Source organism: Falco naumanni, chromosome 16 (assembly GCF_017639655.2).
Source record: "Falco naumanni isolate bFalNau1 chromosome 16, bFalNau1.pat, whole genome shotgun sequence".
In the NCBI taxonomy this organism is placed as follows: Eukaryota; Metazoa; Chordata; class Aves; order Falconiformes; family Falconidae; genus Falco; species Falco naumanni.
In genome coordinates this window covers 6,526,286-6,543,362 of record NC_054069.1, presented here as the reverse complement: position 1 = coordinate 6,543,362, position 17,077 = coordinate 6,526,286, and the positions used below count along the sequence as shown (strand labels likewise).

General features: G+C 42.8%; 1 long non-coding RNA gene across 1 annotated transcript; it reads left to right on the top strand.

Annotated features, from left to right (window-relative positions):
* The first annotated feature begins 13,828 nt into the window (after positions 1-13,828).
* LOC121098211 lies at positions 13,829-16,257 on the top strand. Its single transcript, XR_005831206.1, has 3 exons — positions 13,829-13,933; positions 14,872-15,040; positions 16,013-16,257. It is a non-coding gene; the product is annotated as an uncharacterized LOC121098211 (long non-coding RNA).
* The last annotated feature ends 820 nt before the right edge of the window (positions 16,258-17,077 follow it).

The following is a 17,077-nucleotide window of genomic DNA, read 5'->3' as shown; positions in this document are numbered from 1 at the left end:
ACTTCCCTGTTTGCTACATATGGAGCAATCTACATTTACATAACCTAGAAAATGACCGATCCAGCAATCAACTCACGTATGTACCTCCTGTTGTAAATGGGAGATTTTTCACGTGTAACCATTGCAGGATCCAGTACTAAGTACTCAGCATGTTTGGGGAATATCTTTTTAATGAACCATTTGCATTTTCTTCTTGTAAAAAAGGTTACATTCCTCTTATTGAAAATCGTTAAATGTTAAGCTCCAAGAGCTATGTTGCACAACATGAATTAAGTTTTACTGAAAAATGACAGTGTTTAAGTTAATTCCACTGGAATTTGGGTCATATATACTATGTTTCTTATGCCCTGAATGGCTAAATAGTACTCTTCTATATTTTCTCTAGTCTGAATGAGACACAATAGTTAAAAAATTTTAAGTATTTTATTAAAAAAATTAAATTGTTATACAACTCATTACGTGAATAATGACAGGTACTATTCACGCACCTCCTTCCATAGGTGTCCTTCATGTTTTCAGCATGTGAAGTCTTTTCTTTTTCCCTTTTTTTCCCAGGTTTTACTTGGAAATACAAATATTTTCCTCTCTGATGATTTTTCTCTGTCCCACCATCACCACTCATTCTTCCTTCATGTTTGCATTTTAACTCGCATGTGTGCCCACAGAACTTTTTATTCATTTGAAAAGAATTAATGAGGATCTTCTAGGTTACTCAGCTTCCATTTATGCGATTTAAGGATCAGATCCAACACCCACTTAAATTAAAGACTCCTTATTTGCAGTGAAAACTGACCAAGAAACTGCATCACATATGGAACCAAGAATGAAGCAGTATGGCAAACAAATAGAGAAATGCATCAATAAGCATTCTCAGTGAAGAACAATGGATTTCCTTATAGAACACCTTAAAAAAAAAAGCATAGAAAACTATTGTATAAAAATACGATATAAATCAAGTTCTTTTAGACACATGGACACCATTCAGGTAAAAGGACAGGAACCCTAAGCTATTATCATGTATCATTTATTCAATATACTCAAAGCTAAACTAGCTTGTAAAGTATATTCTGCAACAGTTCTATATGAATTACATTGACATTAGTAGGTATACACTTTACATTGTTTCATTGTTCCTTCCTGTCAATAAAAATATTGTTTCTTGCAGTATGTAACTTAATTGATTTTTATGTACTGGTATAGGCATACTAAGCTCACAACAGAGGTGACCATCATGAAAAGAGCAAATTAAGCAGACTTTAAAAGCTGACAAGTGTATGTAAGAGTCTGTTGTTTTGGGGTTTTAGGAGTATAAGTGGTGCCTCTGCAGAAGCACCAACCTTACCACGAGAAGTTGGGGGCAAGGTGATTTATTTTGGAAAAATTAAAAGTAAAACCCCTCATTCTTTTCAAGGTACATCCGTTAACCCACTGCCTCTGACTAGAAGCAAGACAACTATTCTTTCCATGAACTGTAAAACTAATTCTGAACATTTTTTCAGCACTAAAATTTTTGCCTACAGCCAAGTAGAAAAAATAATCCATGCACCTAAGGAAATTAAGTAATACAAGACTCTGCTGAAAAAGCTGTAGTTCAAGCTGTAGTGTAAGGTTCAAGGTGCACAGCTAGACTGTGGCATGCGTGGGACCAAGTGCTGTGCTTCTGACACCTAAGTACCAGTTATGGCGACCAAGCTAGTACTTGTGGTATGACTCCTACAGCTAATTCATTCTAAACCAGATCACATGTGCTCCCACAGGCTATAATCATGCCTTTGAACTGTGGCACAGGCCATACTCACAGAAGCTGTCCTTCCTTCTTCACCTCACTTCTCGCCCTGTATTACAAAATGAGTGCCATTCGCTGGCTTACACGGTTACCAAGGTTCCCTGCTGCTTTGAAGATACATGAGCATTGGCACGCATCATTATTTTTAAGAGTACTGTAAAAGCTTTGCCACAGAATTAGTAGCAATTCGGCAAAGAAAGATAACAACAAATAAATAGATAAGATCCAGTTCTTCCAGCAGTTCTCAGGGATGCTCCTGATCAGGAAAGAGGAAACGCAGGAGATATCTGTAGATATCTGCAGATTTATAATGGCATGAAGAAGGCTCTGGCAAGGATGGAAGCTCTGCTGTCCTGGCAGGGCTCTGCTGGACACTGCGCATCTATCTGATCAGTGATAGTCACAAGGCCATAGAGCCTGTACATAAAGCGAATGACAAAGCAACTCTTGTCTTTAATGGATGTATAGAATCATACAGTATCCATGCCAGTTTTCTAGGTTTTCCTCACTAAGACTTTCCATTCAGTTAGGTGAAAAGAAATATCTGAGCCAGAGCCCTAAAAGCTGAAGTTACCCAGAAGACAAGTTGCAAGTTACAGCAAGGGGATGAACACACACATCTGTTAAAACAGCCTGAGGCAAGGAAACAGGAACTCTATCCTTGGTCTTCCCTTACTAGAATTTTGGCTAAATATTAGATCTTTCTTCTACAAAACCAACATCTTAAGGTTCCCGAGGGAAACAGGACACTGTCACAGATGTTTGGATGCTGCTACTATGCAGTCACAAGTACAACCAGTCCCTAGAACAAAAGCCTTCAATGCTAAGTCATTGAGCTCTACTGAACAGCTTTTCTGGTGCACACAGACGTGTTTCCACCAGCTTTCAGAAGTTATCGGTAACACAACTGCTTGGTATAGTTTACTATAAAACGTGAAAAAAAAATACAAGCATTGCCACCTAGCAGCTCATCTGTACCTACGAAACACATGCAATATAAATTGCAGAGGTGACAAATAGCATTGCAAAAGATAGATTAGGGAAGATATTTTATGGATTAACAAGAAACTGCATAGCAGACACATAGAAGCTCTTCTATGTGTTGCCCAAGTTGAAAGAGTAGAAAAAACACAAGAACAAGAGCAGACTGAATCTGGCCTAGATTTTCAGCGGCACAAAACTCTGCAGGCAGCAGGAGAACCTGTTACCGACCATTAACTCTGGAAGGTGCCTCAAGCAAAGAGCTCCTCCAGGAGCTACTTGCAGTAGCTGGTGATGGCAAAAAAGCTCCAGCATTCTCCTTTCCCACTACTTACGCCAAATGGAACAACATGACCCAAATTTTTTTTTGGCAGAAACTTATGCCAATCTGCATGGATCCAACTGGTTCTGGACCCTGTCACCCCAGCCTGGTACCACCACAAGACTGACCACAAAAGAAAACCTACCTCCTGTTTTGTTTTTACCCTCCAAAATGTGTCCTTGAAATCGTGCTTTGTGCATATCCAAAATTACTGCATCAAAGACTCCCTAAGGCTGCTGGATTTTGATTAAACAGGCTATCATCTCCCAAATCCCCAAAAAACTTAGCTGAGAAGCATATGAACTGTTGCCCACTAAAACATATAACGTTAAACAGAGAACAATGCCATGATAGTAAGTAAAACACATACAAGAAAATAAATGCGATCTTAAAAAAATCCTCCTAATACACACACACATACACACACAAAAGAATTCAGTATTTTAGACAAGGAATCAAGAAAAGGAGTCTGGGGGAGGCTGGACACTGAAAAATACCCTCCACAGCTCTTTTGGGAATATGGATCAACAGCTGCCATTCAAGAAGAAACACCGATGTTTGCTCTACACCACTCTGCATCCCGTTTCCCATAACTCCATCTCTCTCCACGTGATGACAACCAGGTTGAATTGCAAAGCAGAGCTGGAGGAGCCAAGTTTCTGAGCCAAGCAAGAGGGAGAGGCTGAGCTCTTGGCTGATCCAGATTCTTTTAGAACAGTCTCACCCATCAAGTTTTATTTTTCCTGCTTTCTTTGTGGCTAGAGAAACTTGGAAACCAAATTATTCAATTTAAAACAAGACATGTTTCTGCAGCTGTGCAGAACAGGACACGAAGTACATTTAGAGAAGGGAGTCCCACTAACTGAAAAACTCAGTATCTCAAGCACTTTGAAGAGGGATCACAGCAGGGAGAGGATAAGAAAAGGAAAGATGAACAGGACCCTGGCTTCCACTCAACCTGGACAGCCGAGTTCTCAAGCTGTAGCAGTCACTATGACCCAGACTGTCCAAGCCACACACGCCCACAAGCCAGAAGCTGCAGTTCAGTGTTGCTGCACACTTCACCAGCCTGTTTACCCAGAAGTTTCACTTGTCCCAAGGATAAGCATGCTAGTCATCAGCACCTGGAGGTTGCAGAATCAGCCCTAAAGTCGTCCCTTCTGTCTCGAGACAGTCTAAGTGTGCTGGAGTTTCAGGCATCCCTACTTGCCCTGGCTACTTATATCCATGAGGAGCTGGTTACATGGCACCTGTGCCCCAAAAGTACCACACCATCATTTTGCTGTCTTTTTTACCGTATCCGTTATTCCATGTGGTTTCTAGGAGGAGGGAGGAGTTTAAACTGAGATTATCAGGGAATGTTTTTCCTGAAGAAAGATGGTGAGGGGAAGGGGGTTCTTGCTGAGCTTCCTGCAATGCCCAGGAAATGATGCTTATTCCTTCCTTCCCGAGTTTCCAGGTTACAAATTTTTGTCATCTGCTTTGAAGCCACTTCACCTTTACTTCAGTGGCAGTTCTGGGGTTCACTTGGCTTAGCGGCAAGAGTTTAGGCTCCAGTGGATAAATCATCACTTCTCAGGTATAAAAACCCAAGAAGATGTTAACCAGTTGATATCAGGAGTGCCGCAGGCACTGCTCTGCTCCATGCTTGGCCATACTTCACTGCTACACCCATGAGAAGCTTGTCTGGGTAGGGCCCAGCTCTTAATTATATCTATTTGTTATCTCTATCTATAATCACTAGCCAAGTAAGTTTACAGAAGTCTCATTTTTTCGAGCATAACAAGATCTCCAAACACAAATACTGAAGTGTGTGTGGTACAATTAAGTACATGTAGAAATCATAACACCACTACCTCAGTAACCAGAGGGTTACTGTGTAAATACTTACTTCAGATCTGAAGCAAAGCATGCAGCATGAATTAATGCAGAAGTCTAGTGGCAGATTTTAAACATTAAGATTGTCTTGGTTTTGCTTTGTTTTAAATATAACCCTCTGGATCCCTTTGGTACTGATGAGTAACCAGCTTTTGAATCCTTCACAATTACTGCTAGAAAGATACTCACAGCTAATTGTTTGCTAGCGGCACAGAAACACAGAGCAACCTACCTTCAAAGGTCTATACAAAGGCCCAAAAAAGTTTTCCATACTCATGAACCCTGGGACTTAACAAAGCATTTTAGAGTCTACAGAGCACAGCCCCCTTAAAACTTCAGTTCTCATTTTCTTCACAAGAGCCTTACTCATCTCTTTCTGCTCCTTCCACATAAAGCTTCTTTAGATCGCAGGGCTAAAATGTATGTTTACACCTCTACTCAGGCTGTGATGAAATTACATTTCAGTTAAGCAAGAAGTATCTGCCTACTAGAAAGCCTCTAGGAAACATCAGTGAACAGAAATTAATCTACTAGGATTCTAAGTAGTTGGGGCAGTTTCTGATATCATTTGCTAATACTTCCAAGTGTACATGTTTTGACTCCCAGTTAACGTGACCTTTCCATTCCATTTCACTGGAATTATTACTCACACACAAAGGCAATCCCTTTTCTGATACAGAAAAAGATAAGCTTCTGCAGAACCCAGTGGTTCTTAAGAGTTCACAGTCAAATAGAGTGTTTGCTAAGGTGAAGCACGTACACTATTAGAAGTCCATCTTGATGACATTTATGTATGTAATAGAAAATAAAAATCCAGTATTAAAATGACCTCTATGTTCACAGCAGGCTATTTCCAAGAAAATACTTGTCTACTGTAAATCAAAAACCTCAGCTACATTCTCTTACAGATTAAATAAAACTTCAGGTTTTAATTCCCCAAGGAAGCAAAAGCCATGCACCGCTATATTCCCCACATTGCCTTCTCTTCCAGAATCAGAGCTCAGCTGCAGAGATGCTAATTTATATCCTCCAGGGTTTTAATTCACCTAGCTCTAAAATATTGCTATTGCAAAAACACAACCTCTAAGTCAAAGCAAAAAAACCCTACCAACTTCCAGTCTCTGCATTGTCCCTGCAACTAAAAAAACCCAACAACTGAGATCTCTTTGGCCTATATGCTCATATGTTTAAATTTAAATTGCGATTGAACTGGCTTTTTAGGATTATCTCACAATAACCGATCTTCAGTTTTTTGTTTTTCAACACAGCAATCGAGTCCCAAGTACCAGAAGCCTTGTGCTCATTTGATTTGCAAAAAAAGCAAACAAGAAGAGTAGCAAACAGTGAAAAATAAGGATAAATAAATCAGAGAAAGCATGGAGAGAGAAAGGAAAATAAAATGACAGCGTTCCACAGTTGGATCACTTTCGACACTCCAACTGAATGGGTGGTGCTTGCTTTTCTGAAGAGAACAAATAACCTTACAAAGCTCCAGGTTGTACTGTCACATGCTTGTATTTTATGTGGAGAAAGATGCCTTCCTCTTTTGCAGGGATTAAGTATACTGCAGACCAAAAAAAAAAAAAAAAAAAACTAAACCACCCCACCGAACAAAAAAACAAAACACACCCAGGAAGAAAAAGCCCCACGAAACAAAGAAAACCCAAGCACAGGAAAATAAATACATGCTGTACGTTGCAGCTCCTAGTTCTTCAAACAGGAAGTAGGTCTGCAGCAATTAGCTGCAAGTCTCCTGATTATTTTCCTCAGATTGGGGGCATAAAATTGATATTCTTATATAAATAACTACACCCTCCCCTCCCAACTCAGCCAGCTGTGAAACTGAAAAGGAACACAAGAACTATGCCACGTTTGTCATAACGTCCTCACCCTGGAGCGAGGTGGAAGGGTTCAAGGTAACTTGCAGTTTTTAGAGTAATCAGTCCTCTGAGTCACTAGTGGGTAATGCCCCCAAAACCATCAAAAATACCTTGGCTTTGTGACAGCTGTCACAGCCCAGCCTTTCACTGGAAGTCTTTAAAACTACTTCAGCAGTTGCATAAGCTTCTCTTCAGAAAACCTGTACTGATTGTAAACCAAATTATCTAAAACGTACCTGACCTTCTTTCACCGAATCGAAGGCTACTGCAAACATCATCTGGAGAATAAAGTTTACATGGATAAAATAACAACATGGTATAACTATGGAGGAGATTGGTCAAATATTTGCAGAAGGACATACACCACCTGTGGCTGTGTGAACACAGCCTTCCCTTTGTTTATAAACCTTTATTCAATTTTACAGAGAAATAAGACCCAAATTTTCCTTGACTGCCTTGCTAACTATGGGTTTTACAAACATATTGGTACCTACTTATGCAGATACCATGTAATTAAAATAACAACTAACTCCCAAACCCCAATGCCCAGGAAGAAAAATAGCTAACAATAATGTGCAGTTTGTAACATGAATCTGGAGTAGCATAGACTGGTAACACCAGTGATTAAGTTCAGCGAGGGGAAGGAAAAAAAAAAAAAATAGCGCTCCTAACCAAAGTAACTACATGACTTAAAAAACTGTATGTGCATCAGGGATGCTTTTACAAGTTCCACACTGGAAAAGAACAGAAGAACAGGAAGAGACTCCTTTGTTCCCTTCAGGAGCTATTTGAGAACCTGTGAAATCTCCAGTTTCCATGGTCAATAATACGGTGCTTTTAGAAGCTATTTATCCAATAGCCTGCTTTTCCCATCTTCTTTTAAAATTTAATAGAAAATACTGGAGTTTGCCATATTTAGCTCCTCCCTCTTTTTTCTATCCTTTTGCTGGACTGAGAAGACAGGTAATGACTAACGGGTCACTATGTAAGCCAGGCCTTTGAGAATGACTCATGCACAAATTCTTGGCCTTGATTACAGTCACAAAACATTTTGTGGGAATATTAAACTCCAATCCATGCCAGGAAAACAACAGCTGTATATCAGTTCTGCAGAAAAAGGAAGTCATGTGCCTGCTCATAACAGTGAGCAATCCCTAACTGAAGACTCAACTGGGAAAACGCCACCACAAGCAGTTTCCTTATTCTAGAACCGTCACCACCGGACACTGGATTGTGTAGCAAATAGCAGTCAGATACATACTATAAAATACTTCCTATAAGAAGTATAAGAAGGCTACTAAATTCCTCTCGTATTCTTCACCTATGAAGCCCAACACCTCGGGGAATCTCCAAGGTCATTTCCATGATGATATCCATGTTGTATTCACAACGGCTCAACTCTATCAGACCCTGGATGGGGAGGCTTGCCCAACCTAATCCTCCCTGGAGGAAGAAAAAAAAAAAAAAAAAGAAAATCCAGCACCAGAACTTCTAGACTTGAAGTGGAATTCAGAGCCTTGTAGCAGCTGACTGAAATACAGATGCACCGCCGGAGGGAAGGAGACGAACGCAACCATAGAACCACTCACTGCTGTCTCTAGACTATGCCATTAGCAGCTGCACAGCTCCAGCTGAACAGAGCAACCAGATTAAGCAGTCATTCCTCTGTGATCTCCCTCCCTTTTGCTCTCCTCCCTCTGCTCGCAGATCCTGCCTGGCAGCAAGGCACTAGCTTATGAGGCAAGAGATGTGGATTGAAAGCTCTCTGGGAAAGAAAGGATTCGAAAGTACATTTCTCTATGTCTTCCAGCTCCATTGATGTTGGCTGGCAGATGGCTCTGGCTTTATGTATAATAACCCACCTCCCAAAAAAACAAAACAAAAGAAAAAAAACCCACCAAAAACCTACAAAGAAGAAGAAATGGCTGCCCTTAGTTTGGCAATTACCAGAGCTTAACTAGGTGTGCTCTGAGACTAGGCAGCAAAGCAAAGCCCTGAAGGGGACAGGGGAATAGGCAGAATCGCAGCTAGTTCCTGCATTCCAGTCTGTTTTAGGCAGGACCTATGCACAGGATTTCTCCAATGGGGGCAATTCCAGGCATGCTCAAGAGACAGAGATCTCTGTGCTTGGGGAATGCAAACTCAAACAAGGAGGTGAGTTTGGGCACTTCCAGCATTAGGCAGCCACTGAGTGGGAATGATTTGGATTGTAATTTAAAATGCAGGCAATTCAGATTTAAGTAAATCCCACTTTAAGACTTAACCAAACAGTTTTAGTGGATACTCTAGGGCACATTCCCCTGTAAAGCACAACCTTTGGCTGGGTACCCCAGCCACTACAGTGTATGAAAAAAAAAAAAAAAGGTATACCAACTAACTCCTCACTGTGAAAACAGATTTGCTAAAGGGACACCAACAATTTCTGGCAACCTGCATATTGCCAATTAAGATGCAGTCCTAACTTTTTTCAAAAAAATAAATAAATAGCTCCTCTTTCCAAACGCCCTTCTTTTGCTTCCCATTTTTTTCCAGGCTGACTAGCCTGGAACAGTGACTGCCATTCAAAAGACATCTGGAAAGCCCTCATTTATTGTGTCCCTAGAAAGTTCACCTAACTACAGCTCTTTGAGCTGTGTGAAAAATCTTTAAGAAACATACGTGCGTTTGCCAGTGCTGCAGAAGGTACAGAGGATAGCAATGGGAAATGTCATCCAGAAACACTCCTGAATATTTGATCATAGGCTTTGCAAGGAAACAGAAGCCTCTGCCAGACAGGCGACACCTCCCTCACAGCATGTGCAGGTAGGGGGCTGGGACAGCCCGCCTTCTATTGCAGAGGCAAATTTCAGAAGGGCCTCAGTGTAAGATGTGACATTAAGCGCATTACAGTTGAAAACAAACCTGTTTCTTACATGACGCCGAGATGCCGATCCCTCCCCTGCTGGCGTGGCGCGGAGCAGCCCAGGTCTGAGGGAGAGGCACGGGCCGGGCGGAATGGGCCGTACGGGTCATGAGTGCCAGCCTGCCTGGCACAGCAGGCCGGGCTGCGGGAGGGTGGGCAGAACCCCCCGGGCACCCCCAGGCAGACCCCCGAGGCAGAACCGCCCAGGCATCCCCCCGACAGCCCCCCGGGGCAGAACCCCCTAGGCACCCTCAGGCAGCCCCCCGACCCCCCCCAGACAGACCCCCGGGGCAGAACCGCCCGGACACCCCCAGGCAGCCCCCCGGGGCAGAACCCCCGGAGCAGGCCCAGGCCCGCACTAGGCCGCTGCTACCCGGGCCCGGCCCGGCCGCGCCTCGCCACGGGCCAGCCCGCCCCCTGCTGTGCGGAGAAGGCCGCGGCCTGCAAGCCCGGCCCGCCCCGGTCCCCCAGCACCGCCCCCGGCCGCCCCGGCCCCCCCCGAGGCCCACTCCGCACGACCCCGGCCTCCCCAGCACGATCCCCCAGCACCGCCCCCCCAGGCCCCCAGCACGACCGCCGACCCCCCACCCCGCCGTGTCCCCCAGCACCACCCCCGGCCCCAGCACCCCACCCCACGTCCCCTCTGCTCCCCTGGCAGGCAGGTCCCTGAGCTGTAGGTGCTGCCGCAGGCGCCGCAATCCGGACACGCTGACCTCGAGCCGGAACACTTTCCCTAGTAGAGGCCCAAGGGCCCCGGGCAGCCTAACCGCACTGTGTGCGATGCTCATCACAGAAGTGCGGCCTGGCCCAAACCAGCGCCTCGCACAACCCAGCCTGCCTGGCAAGCCCTTATGGGGCACGAGGGTTCAAAAACTCAGAAAAAAATCGTGTCTGCTGTAGCCCTCAGACGTCCAGGCATGGCCACCTTGGGCCGCTCGCTTGCCACTAGCAAGCCCTGCAGCAGCCACCTTCCATGCGGGAATTCTATAGATGGGACAGTGTACAGCTCCTGTTACATGACCTGTAGGGGGGCACAACAGGCTCAGATAACTTCCCTGAATATTCTACACCCGTTCATTAGCATGTCTTAACTTTCACTGACTATTAAATATTCAGTGGGCAAAAGGAAAGCTCTCCTCAGGCCCGTCCATTACTTACCCACAGTGGGCTGCTCAGTGCGAGAGATAAATGGCCATCTTCCTCTTCCTCCTCGTTTTCTCAGTTTTTTCCAGCTTGCCTTGTGGCAACGGGGAGCTGCAACTTCAAGACGATGAAGACTGTCAAAGCGGAATTTACTGCAAAAGAAGAGAACAGAGTCTGCCAGTTTGTCCAGCAGGTATTTGTAGATAATTTACCAGCGACTATTAGCTTCTTTAAAATGCTTCTCAGGCACGTACTGCTCAATAAAAATGCAGTCAGACATTAATTTTGCTGAATGTTACAGGAGCCCTTAGATCATCAGTTTGGCTTGCTGAAATTCATATTTTAAAAGGCAAGTAAGCTTAAACAGCAAGTATGGAGCATTCAATTTTATTGTAATAAGAGCCGCATATTACAAGACTTCCTTTCCGTACTGCATAGTGAAACAAAGTTGAAATGGAGGAATATTTTTGTTGAAGCAGGATTCATTTAGCTGATTTAAGTGTTATGACATAAATAAGCTACAATATTTAAACTGGAAAGACACTATCTCATCCAGCTACATAATACAGCTGCATGAGGTAAGAAAAATTGACAAGAATTTGTGTTGTTGTTTAAAGGCTTTTTCTGCCCTGACGGAAGCATCGCACCAGTTCCATGTCCCCCAGGAACTTTTCGTTCAGAAGGAGCAGCACTGATATCGCACAGCTGCTTGACATGCCCGGTGGATTTCTTTAATCCCATGCCCGGCCAGAAAGCATGCCTTCCTTGTGGCTCAGAGGCAGCGCAGCCTGCAGAAGGGCAGGAGACATGCATCTGTCTTGGGAAAGGTCAGGTGTTTCAGGTACAGGAGCGGTCCCATGAAAGCTGTCCAGTCTTAACACACGTCAGTATTATTTCACACTTTGTTCTTCATTCTCGCCCTCACCTGCACTGCCCTGTTCAGTGTCTCTCTCTTCAGCACTGGCAGCCTTCAGTCCTGCATTTACACAGACCCAGGGGGAGGGGGATGGGGACGCCAGATATACATATGTTCTGAGTTTCTGCAGGGCTACATCAATCCTCCTCCTTTGCTGGGAGGTAAAGGGTATGTATGGACATCAAAGTTTCATCTGACCTTGGTCAGATGAGGTACAATGCTTAACGCAGCAAGGAACATATCAGAACAATATCCGCATGAGGCTGCAGGTTCCTAAACAAACACCTGTTTTTTCTTCCAGCCCCGTGATGCTCGCTGCACATGCCCTCCAGGTTATTGGAGGTCCTTAGGTGATGCAAGACACTGCGTCAGACAAGCATATGATATCTGTCAAAATTCAGCGTCCCGAAATCAGGAAGGACAGTGTTTAACCAAGAAAGGATGGATTCATTATTGCTCAGAGAAGGTATTTCAAATTTTGCACCAATTAAACCCAAAGGCCATGCAAAAACTGCTCTAAAAGCAAACTCCCAAGCTCTTCCTTCAGAAGGCACAGGCAGCGTGGCAACCAAAGGTTATTAGTGTTTTCACAGGAGGTTTTGCTGCTTCTTCAACCCAAAATAAGAACCCCAGATTTCCCTCCTCATTTAAGGAACACCTGGACATTACTTGTACTGCTATTTTATTCCTTTTTTTCTTCCTGCAGGTTTGTAATGTTCCCAGAGATTATCAAGGCTATGACAAGGTTCTTGGCCTCTGCATTTGTCAAACTGACAGTCTGAACAGCGTGTGTAATTCTCAGTGCAGAAGGCAACAAAGAGATACTCTGCAGGTCGCTTGTGCAGAGAAAAATGCTCAGCTTTTTATCACTTACAGAAATGGGAGCAAGGTAAAAGCTGCAGTTATTTTCACAGTCTACTTATTTTTGTTAGGCTTTCAAACTTTTAGTCATCTTTTAACCAAACAACACCCTCATTGCTTTTTTTTTTTTTTTTTTAGAAAATGCAGAAAAAAAACCACCACCGCCACCCCCAGACACTATTCTATGCATAGCTTATTTTTTTACCTGACCTTATATAGCAACTGTGTGACAAACTCATGTAAAAAAATTTCTGAACTCTTTTTCTATTAGACTGCTGTTTCCTTAGAAGACTTAAGAACAGTTCTACTAAGACCATATTTCTCTTTGAAAGACATCTGCACTTCAGAACAAAGCAAATATACCCATCCAACATACATCGTGAAGATGAGTGGTAAGGGAAGGAATAACAACAAAAGTTACAGTATTATTGGGGTATTAAATGCCTTTTATACACAACAAGCCTTTCCATATAATATTTATAACACAAAAAATAAGAAATCACGATGCTTATATCCTGACAGCGCACAGCAATACAAATTCATCACTCCATGCAAAATCAATCCCACTCAATCCCAGAACATTCATCCGGAATCTGTATGTTTCCAATATTACAGGAAAGGACTGCTATTCAGAAATTTCCTCCCATTCCCTAAATTATGAAAAACAGAGATGAAGAATATCTTTGCCTGTCAAAGGACTCCCTGCTCAGGTCCTTTATCTGTATAGATTTTCTCTTGGGCTTCCGATTTTAATGTCCTTCTACCAAATAGAATTAAAAGCAGCTAAATATTCCCCCCCCCCCCCCGCCCAGGATTTTAGAACCAAGCCCTAGGCCAAAAGCACTATTTGCACAACCTTGTGAAAATTCAGTAATAACAATAGGATAGAATCATTTGCCCATGATACCTTTGCACAGTTTCATTGACTTCAGCCAAGTTAAACCAGTTGCTACTTAAAGAACAGGTCTTGCAACACCAAACAAACCCTAAAGGCTTTGAGCAAGGCCCAAGCATTTGAAAGCACTTCCCTAGAATAACATTTGGGTTTAGATTTTGGGGTCTTTGGTGAGCAGATACACTATGAACTAGAGGGAAAAGGAAAGTCCAACATATTGAAAACCAGAAGTGACCAATGCTTTTTATATCACCCCAGGGAAAGGATTTTTAGGGGTGTATAATCCTGACCCACAACTATTGCACAACTTCATCGTGCTAAATGAGGCTTCAACACATTACAAAAATGGGCCTTCAGCAACAGCTCCAGGTGAGTTCTCCTATAAAGCTCCAAAGCACATATTTAATACAGCTTCTCTAAGATTTTATTGTGCTTTGTCCTATCAACCAGCTCCAGCACTGACCTAAGTAGGAAATAACAACAGCTGAATCAAACAGACCTCACCAAATTCCTGGAGCATAGCAAAGCCAAACAAAAAGCTTTACCTTCTCTGCACCACAAGCCAGAACCTCTTCAGCCCCAGCCCTCTGGTGAGCAGAGGGCTCCCCATCAGCCCCTGCCTTTTCCCCAGGGGCAATGAGGACCAGCTGTGCAGGCAGCTGTTCACTGCCCCACCTGTGGGGGGACCAGCACACAGCCCCCCAGCACTGCTACCACTGCCACATCCATAGGTATGCATGGAGAACAGAGCCCAGCAGCTGCTGCCAGAGCTGAGCTTCTCTCCTCCCCTACTGCAGCTCTCCTTTGGCTTAGTGCTGGTGCACAGTTTAGCTCTGTTCTTCAGTTCTAATCTACATCATCCTCTCCTTAGGTTTGGACATGTCAGGTCACTTCCTTATTAGTCCTCCCACTTGCATTCCTCTTGGAGAGCAGGACTTGAGTCCCTCTCTAGTGTCTGCAGAGATATCCTCAAATCTATAAGGAAGCCAAATCTGACTAAACATAAAGGGACAGACCCCTTACAAGAGCTGCCAGTTCTGCAAGAACTGCTGCTGCTTTACCAGATGCACCTCAGCAGAGCTGTTACAAAAAGGCCAGAGAACGTGGTGCACAATTATCCAATGTCAGAAAAATGCCAGTGGCACCTTTGCATGATGTCTTGACAGTAAACCTTATTCTAGAAACCAGATTTGCATGCATAAAGCTTAGTCATAAAAATGAAAAGGAAATGCTGTATCCTGGAGTTGTTCTGTAGGCAGAAAATGGCCGGTAATGATCCAAACCTAATAAGGTCTGTGCTTTTACAGTTAAGTCTGGTCGTGAAGAACGCAGGTCTTCCCAAGTACAAAGCCTGAGACCTTCAAACTACACATCAAAAATCACATTTACTGGCATCTTAAATCCTACCACATGCATTAATATTAATGTTACCATCATGTTCATCATCTCCAAGGAGCATTACCCAGTTTATGATGTGTAAGTACAAATGCTGAACATAGAACTACTTAGTTAATGCACTTTTACTTAAGCTACAGAGAACAAGGCTGAAGTTTTCACTTTTTTCAACATAGAATTAAGAGAAAACATGACTAGGAAAAGTAGAAATGTCCTTATTAAATGTAGTTCAATATCTTTTTGACAGAGATGTTGGGGCACAGTAGAAACAGCATGTAAGTTGTTAAGAAAATAACATTAACTTATTAAAATAAACAGTATCAAATATATACATACTGTTCCTGATGTCTTGCTGATGATATTTCTGACCTTTGTTCACACTACTTGCAACTTGACTTCTCACTGACTTATGCTCTATAGCCCCTCTAGGTGACCTTAAGTTTTCTCTCTTTTTTGTAGTTACTGAGTTATAGCATCTTACTGGAGCCAAGGTTTAAGGTTTGGTAAACTGATGCAAATGGAAACAAGTAGCTCCTACAGCACTGAAAGCCGTGGGAGTTCTGCCTATGCAGCTTTTATTTGTTTGGGAGGTTTTGTGGGTTTCTTCCCTTAAGACCTATTTTGATTTCATTTCTACCATTCATCCACTTTCAAAGCATACAGGTAACACCAGGGACACATAATCAATAGCAAAACCTATGTGTGGTTTCCATGTTTTCTGTGTTGACACCTGGGATCATTAAACACCTAAAAGGGGTCCCAGTGACAATTTCTTCACTACTAAATAAACATCCATGCTGCTTAGGGTTAATTCCTGCTACTGCACATTTGTTTTGGGGGGAACTAGTTGGAGCAACCCAAAACAAAGCCGGGGGTGAGTAAACAGTGAAGATGTGTGGTTCAGTGCCTAAACTCACACAGATCCTCAGTTATTTAGTGAAATGAATGAACCTTGAGTGACAACCATGCCTTAGTAAATCTCCGCTGTAATTATAAGCCTACACCAAAATAATGGGTAGTGACAAGAACTGACTTTCCTACTTTTGCTCCTAGAAACAGTCTGTACAACACGAATGCTGAATTTGACTGGGGAGACTTTCGAAGCCTCAGAGAGGAAGTGAGAGAGACCTCCCAAAAATTCCTCCTCTTCCTTTTCAAGTTCCAGTACCCTGGTACCTATGTGCTACGGCTGAGTAGCAATCGACACAAAAGAATGGTTTGTATCGAGGAATGCTGTCTTTGCATTTACAGTGTCCCTCTTAACCAAGCATTTCAAGTTCCATATGAGTGTTTGGAAACACAGGAAATTGTAAAAGTAATAGTGAGCATCTTTTCAATTTTGAAATGATGCCGTACTGTACAGGTGAGTACAGCAATAAATATGTGAGTTTGTATGCATATGTTCTACATAAGTGAGTGGAAAATGTTGCCACTGCTTCAGAGCTTTGTGATGCAGTGTAACAGACAAAATAACACTTCATACTTAGATCAGCATGCATATTTAAATCAGATGCAATGACATGTGACTAGCCTTTCTATATATGCTCATTTCATTAAGTACATTAGGGTGATGCCACTCGGAGGACAGTGTTACGAAGAGGGCCCATTCTTCCCCACAACGCCCAGATCTGCTGTACAGGTGGGCATTGTAAAACACCGAGACCTCCTGCTGAAACCTGACTGGACAGCAATTACTGGTGTAATCGCAGGACTCCTCATATTGCTTATTGCCTCTGTGGTATTGACAGTAAGTAAGAGTTACACAAAACCATTTTTTAAGAGGATATTACAAGATTTTGCACAGTGAACCCACAAGCTATCAGCTCCCTTAGGCATCACCTATAAAATTGAAAATTAGAATAAATAATAACTCACCCTCATGTTTTATATATAGGGTAAAATTCATCCCTATGAATTGATCCAGTATTCCCAAAGCCCCATTATATTTACCTGTTACACAGACCACATAGAGACACTCAAGGTATAGGTGAATTTCAGTCCTATTTTCTGATTCATTAGATCAAAGTGTAATAAACACTTCACAACTCACATCTCTTTGGGAAGGAATGAGATTGCCCATGAGATCATAATTTTTCCTTCTTTAACACCTCACCAAGC